Source organism: Furipterus horrens, unplaced genomic scaffold (assembly GCF_987537825.1).
Source record: "Furipterus horrens unplaced genomic scaffold, mFurHor1.1.pri manual_scaffold_17, whole genome shotgun sequence".
Taxonomy (NCBI): Eukaryota; Metazoa; Chordata; class Mammalia; order Chiroptera; family Furipteridae; genus Furipterus; species Furipterus horrens.
The window spans coordinates 73,732,544-73,739,478 of record NW_028327187.1 but is presented as its reverse complement, the minus strand read 5'-3'; the positions used below and the strand labels follow the sequence as shown (position 1 = coordinate 73,739,478).

Genomic DNA, 6,935 nt, shown 5'->3' with positions numbered 1-6,935 from the left:
AATAAGATTATCTGGAGGTGGTACCCATGCACTTGCCCCTCTCAGTTAATGTCTTCCCAAAGGTAACCACTATTTAGTGTCAGTACTTAAAGCTATACAGGTGCTTACAATATGCAGCCAACATAGAGAATTACTGATCTAGACTGATAATGGGGGTGCTCATGGGTGGAGGGCAGAGCCGAGGCTCAGCCCCCATGATGATGATGGGTAGTCACCAGTTGGGACTATCCTGCTAGGTAGGTGTCAGGTACTTACAACCCCTTGTAGACTGAGGCTCCAGTGGGTACTATGACCCGGCTGAGTCTCTGGCCCAGGACCAGGATCCTCCGATGGCACAGCTCTGTCCTCCAGTGAAGAGGAAGGACCTCTTCCCCAAGTACAAGGAAAGGGGGCAAAGACAGGGGGTCATGCAGTCAAGTTCTTAGTGCCCATGGATTGTCTGTTCATCCCTTGTTGCCACCTTCTTAACTGCAGACTAGGGTGACAGGGGCGCTACCCCTACCCAGTTATTTGAAGATTGAATTCTAGGATCTGTGGATCGTGCTCATCCCAGGGCCAGGCATGGGGTTGGGATGTGTGTACCAGTACCAGTTGTTCTCACTCCTGTTATTCATTTCTCTAAGATCAGGTGGGGGCCAGGGGTGTCTGCTGACAGTGGATAGCAGTGGGGTAGCAAGGGGATGGAGGAGGCTGGCACCCAAAGGGGTCTGGCGGAGACACTGGACAGGATAATCTGAGATCACACCATGGCCCCAGGGTCCACCTGAGGTTGGATCCCAAGGATTTGCACTCAGCAGCACTGGGAGAGGGACCGGGGTGCTTGGGGACCTGCATGCAGTGCCTTGGGGCTGGCAGGGCCAGGGAGCTGAGAGTGTTGGGGTGGGTGGAGAGAAGAAGCAAGCCCAGGATGGTCACTGCTGGGAGAGGACTAGAACTGACCCACCCAGGGTGAAGCCGAAGGTCCTTTCCTCCCATCTCTGTGTTCCCCTGACCTCAGTGACCTCCTTTTTAGAGCCCACCACACCCTGTCCTGCCTTTCTGTAGCTGTCCCCACCCTCCTCCTTGAGCTCCCCAAAGACTCCGTTTTGTGCATGAGGCATCCCCATTGCCAGCCCCTTCCCTTGGGCCTGTCAGCTGAGTGTGTGGTGAGAGGAAGGAGGAGCTGACGCTATGCTCCACCACCGTCCCTGTCGGTGGGGTTCCTGGGTGCCCAGGGGACACTGGGTGGGGGTCAGCCCACAGGCCATGAGCTTGGAGGGCTGGTGCATGATGCTTATTGACATTGGTACTTCCGTGTTTCCACAGGCCACGTGAGGCCCACGGATCTCTGGGGAGATGAAGTTCTGCTGCCTCTCCTTCCGGCAGCCTTATGCCGGTTTTGTCTTAAATGGGGTCAAGACCCTGGAGACTCGTTGGCGTCCCTTGCTGAGCAGCCACCGGCACTGTACCATCGCCATCCACATTGCCCACAGGGACTGGGAAGATGCCGTCTGGAGGGAACTGCTGCTGCAGAGGCTGGGGAGGAACCCCGCTCAGATTCAGGCCTTGCTTCGGGAAGGGGAGAAGTATGGCCGTGGAGTGATAGCTGGCAAGTGGCAACACCCCCCCGAGCACTGCTCAGACACCTCCAAGGGCACCGCCAGGACCTTGCTCAGGAGTCTTGGGGCTTTTGTTTCTTTTGAGCCTGCTTGGGTGGGGCTGTGGTTTCTTTAAGCAGCACACCTTCAAAGGGGCAGCAGGGGGCCCTGGGCTGGGCATCTGCGGGACAAGTTTCCCTGACCTTGGGTGAACCTTTGTGTCCACTCTGGGGCTTAGTTCTCAGTGGTGGTCTGAGAGGCAGGGACCAGTCCAAGGCTGTGTGTGGTGCTGCCTGTGTGTACACATGTGTGTTTGTGTATGTACGTGTGCGCATGTGTGTGTCAGGCCACGAGAGGCTGCACAGCACACAGAGAGGGTCGGGTGACCTCCAGACTCAGGCTTCACACACCTGACCCACCCTCGCTGCCCACAGACACCTGAGCAAGTTCCCTCAGCCCTCAGGGGTTGAGGCCCCGCATCAGCTCCTTTCACCTGGTGAAGTGCTTGGGACCTACCTGATGGGCTGTGGATTCCCCAAAGCAACCGTGGCCCTTCTGTCCTGTATGTGCTGCCCTCAGCAGTCTGGCTAGGACCTGCCCATTTCTTGGTAGAGTTGTTGAGGACAAGGCCCTGTCCTCTTCATGTTTCTCTTTGCCCTGGCCTGACCCAGAATTCCCTGAACAGAGTTGGACACATCGCAAGTGCTGAGTGAGAGGGACCCAGTTCACTCCATGTCTGTTTGGTGATATCAGCTCAGTCTCTAGGTGTTTTACTTTGAATAACCATTTTCTCTCACAGGCAGTTCTTAGTTTATGGAAGGAAAAGCATCTTTGTGCTTCTTTATTGGTGCACAGGGCTCGTTGACATTGGGGAAACTTGTCAGTGCCTGGAAAACTTAGTGGGGAAACTTTGCAGTGCCCAGAAAACTTAGTGCGAAAACTTCTCAGTGCCCAGAAAACTTAGCTCCTGATGAGCTTGTACAACTAGAAAATCAAGCTGTACTTACCTGTCTGCACTTCTAAACCCCAGGTGTTTACTGGAGCCCATACCAAGAAAGGTGGAAAGGATATCTTTCAGGTGGACATCCCAGAGCACCTGATCCCCTTGAGGCAGGAGGGCTCCTCACAGGGAGGTTACTGAGCAACCAGTTGACTCATGACCATCAACACACCATCAGGCCGCAGACATATAAATCAGGTTCAATCTGAATTGGTACCACAATGGAGAGCATTCCCCACCACCTGCTGTTCATGCAAACAGCCTTCTGCGCTCACATTTAGTGGACTTTCCTTGGCAGATGCCTCTCTGGGCTCATGGAAACTCTCAAGGACTTTGACCTTTAGGAAAATGGGAAAGGTTCCATTAAATATCTTGGTGTCATCACTCATTTAGATCCTGCCGATTCCTTGGTTGTACAAAGAAATGTGTTTTAAGAGAACTGGTTAGTATTCAGGGCTCCCTTACATGTTTTCCTCTCTTCTGGTCAAATTCATACAACGCTTCAGCAGCATCCAGGGGATGTTGTGGGAGGTCTGGGAGCAGGCACTGAATGGTTGCCCAAGGGTGACCAGCCAGGGATGGCCTCATGCACCATGAAGGAGACATCAGAGTTTGTAACACAGCACCTGTCTGTCCTGGCAAGTGACTCCTGCTCTGTTGTTAAAAGTGTCCCTTGGCTCATGAAGCCATGTGTTAGACATGTCACACAGCTACTTCATGACTAAAGAAAGGATCTGAAATACAGCTCTGATGTAAAAGTGATGAGTCATTTTTTTTGTTTATTTGTTTGTTTGTTTTGTGGGCAATCTTTTATTTCTTTGGGTCCCTTCTAGCAGAGTTACTAGTGGTTGTTAGCTGTGAGGATTATTGACTTTCTCCCAGGTGTTGACTGGAATGGCCCATTTTCTGAGCCAGACTTCCATGGTTGTATAAGGCTTGGCAGATAGGGTGGCCCTAGTTTTAGGTGGGTCTCTCTGGAAGGCCCCTGGAAATTGGGCTGGAGATGCTTAGCTGTTGATCAGAAACTTCCTGTCATCACAGGAGACCACCGAGGAAAGACCCTCGTGCTTTTAGGTACATGATTATTGTAAGGTGATACCCCTAAGGTAAGGAGCCAGACAGCCCTGTCTCCTGAACAGCAGGCAAGGTGCAGGGTACCTGATCTTCATGAGCTTGCTTTAGAACTCCTTAGCCAGACCCTTGGCTGAGTGTGTGAAAATGAATGAAGACAACAGGGACAAAAGCCTATCTTAGGCCAGGAATACCAGCCTCCTAGGGTTCGTCTGATGAGGTATGTGTAGCATGGAAACAAAAGAACACTGACTCACAATCATCATTGCTAACTTACTACCATGGAGTGGTGCTTTTCTTTATTAAAGCCAAAAATGGATTCATGGTTACAAAGTCGTAGTTGTTTTCTGTCACCTGGGAGCTTAGGGACATGTATTGTCCTCAAATTGCTTCCAGAGTGTCCACACATTATCTGAGGAGCCCTCCTCCTCCTCCTCCTCATCATCATCATCCTCATTGGGTGGGGGCATGACTGAAAGGACAGCGATCAGGATGGAATAACATGAATTGTTTGAATACATCACCAAATCATACAGTGAGTAATGTGGGTCGTGGGTGGGCAGTTGCCCTGTGCCATTGGTTCTAGCAGGAGCTGTGGGCACAAAAGTGGCATTTCCAGATGTTCCCTCTCCACTTGGGTCACCTGGCTCACTTGGGTACTGGACTATAATGGCACTGCTTGTGGACCGCAGACCCAAGAACTTGAATGACCAGGTACCACCGGGTCCCTGAGCACCTGGGGAGTCCTTTTGGGTCTTTGGGCCGGCTGCTTTGGTGGCTTCTCTATGGCTAATTCTTGGGGAGCGTCTTGTAGGGGCTACCTGCTTCTTATTTCTCTTTGGTGGTGCGGTGCTGGCCCCTGGCTGAGCAGCTGTAGACATCCAGTTTCCCTTTCTCTTAATGTTTTCAGTGAGCCAAGGCTTGTCTCTTCAAAAGTTGCAATTGTGGTAAATCTGAGACAAAATTAATCGTTTTAGTCATTCTGGGAGAAAATATATCTGTTTGAAATTAACTGGCCTCTCAGACTCTTAGTCTTTAGTCATCCCTGCAGGTTATCTCTAAGGGGATAATGGTTTCACATGAAAATCTATACTTTCTTATCTTTTGATAAATACTGTCTTATGTGAAAAAGGGTTATCCCCTGAAATGAAAACCTTTTGCTATATCATTCCTCTTGGTCTATTAGGAAGATATTTGAGTAACAGAAAACATGGGAAATGGGAGGACTTTCTACTTTACCATAGATCTGTTTCCTGGGGAATGAACTGAAGAGCTGCTTGGGCATATTTTGCTGAATCCATACAGGTTCATAAGATGGATGAAACTCTTCAGGCTGTCTGATTCAAAGACTTTCTCTGGGCCCCTGCAGCCCAGAACTTCCCTCTGGAAAAGATCTTCCTCGATGATCATGGTGTCTCTGTTTTCATTCCAGCATACAGATGTGAAGGCCTCGTCCTCCACTAACCTCCAAAGCTTTCTTGGGAAGGACAGCCCAAGAAGAATGTTGTTTCCTTGGTTTGGGTTCTTTGATTTCAGATTCTCTTTGGGGCTTGGATCTTGGCCTCGGGCTTTGTCCCTGTACCACTCCAAAGCCTCCCTTGGGTCCACATTTGAGTCCAGGGATCTATGGACCTGGTTGGCTTTGACCATCTCATCGATACTTGGATTAGCCATGGATCTACTCTAGATCAAAAAGCATTTGCCACACAAGATCATATCACTGAACACTGGGATCAGAAATGCCTTTGGTCACAGCACAGATAGCCAATATATACTGTCCCCAAAGTTCTAGAGTCTCAGTCGTGGGGCAACCAGCTGCTGAAGTCACAGTCCTCTATTGGCCATGTGATGTCACAAAGGTGGTTGACAGCTGGTCTGGAGAGTGGACCCTGGTCAAGAGTGGAGGAGCAGATGGGTGTAGGGTCCCCAGCTTCTCTCTTTTCAGAAAGTATGGAAAATAGGGTTCAGATGGCCAGAAAGGGCTCTCCTCTGCTGCCAGGCACATTGTTTCATGTTGCTAGGTGCGGGTTGAGTTGAGAAGTTATGATCCCCGCTCCACTCACACTCCTACAGAGTGGGGAGGCCTGTTGATTGTCTCTGTGATTGCTTAAGGTCAAGAACCCTAGTTAGTCCTAACTTAGCTACCACCAGGAGTGCCTGGGTCAGATGGGCCACTGGGGGACTGCACCTCCCAGAAGATGGTGGTGGGCCCAGTCTCAGTTGATAGCCCCTACCTTGTCAATTCCCCTCCCCTCCAGCTCCTGTTTTGCTGTCTTCCAGCTGCTCCTGCTGGTTGGTTGGTCTTGCTCATATGGGCCCAAACTAAGGGTCCTGTTTCTTACCCTGGGTCAAGTTGTCCCTAGAGTAGGGCTGCACTCCCCTAGAGGTGGGAGCACTCCTCTTGTTTCTTAACCTCAGTACTAACCAAGCACCTCAGAGACAGTGCTACCCATGGCGTTTGTGTGTGAGTAGACAGCCCCACCCTCTGCTCTGCTGGGCAGTCCCCACTTGAGCACTGCTTGCTCCCAAAACTCAGCCCTCTCCAGATTACAACAGGATTGGCTTTAGTTTCCATTTCTTTTCTTTTAAAAAAAATATTTTATTGATTATACTGTTACAGTTGTCCTGATTTTTTTCCCTTTGCCCACCAGCACTAGGTACCCACCTTCCCTCCAGCAATCCTACCCCTCTTAGTTCATATCCATGGGTCATGCATGTAAGTTCTTTGGTTTCACCCTTTCCTATACTCTTAACAACTCCCTGTCTATTTTGTACCTACCAATTATACTTCTTGACCCCTGTACCTTTTCCCCCATTGTCCCCCTACCCGCTTCCTACTGATAACTCTCCATATGATTTCCATACCTATGATTTTGTTACTGTTCTAGTTGTTTGCTTAGTTTGTTTTTGTTTTTTACATTCTGTTGTTGATAGTTGAGAGTTTGTTGTCATTTTATTGTTTAATTTTGATCCTTTTCTTAAATGAGTCCCTTTAACACAGCGGTTCTCAACCAGTGGGTCATGACCCCTTTGTGACCCTTTCACAGGGGTCACCTAAGACCATCCGAAAACACACATTTAATTACATATTGTTTTTGTGGTTAATCACTATGCTTTAATTATGTTCAATTTGTAATAATGAAAATACATCCTCTATGTCAGATATTCACATTATGATTCATAACAGTAGCAACATTACAGTTATGAAGTAGCAACGAAAATAATTTTATGGTTGGGGGTCACCACAACATGAAGAACTGTATTAAAGAGTCACAGCATTAGGAAGG

The 6,935-nt window shown here is 49.3% G+C and overlaps 2 pseudogenes; one reads left to right on the top strand and one right to left on the bottom strand.

Annotated features, from left to right (window-relative positions):
* The first annotated feature begins 1,170 nt into the window (after positions 1–1,170).
* Positions 1,171–2,718, top strand: LOC149991206 (protein EOLA1-like; annotated as a pseudogene).
* A 1,292-nt stretch (positions 2,719–4,010) lies between these two features.
* LOC149991205 (heat shock transcription factor, X-linked member 3 pseudogene) lies at positions 4,011–5,322 on the bottom strand (annotated as a pseudogene).
* Between the last annotated feature and the right edge of the window lie 1,613 nt (positions 5,323–6,935).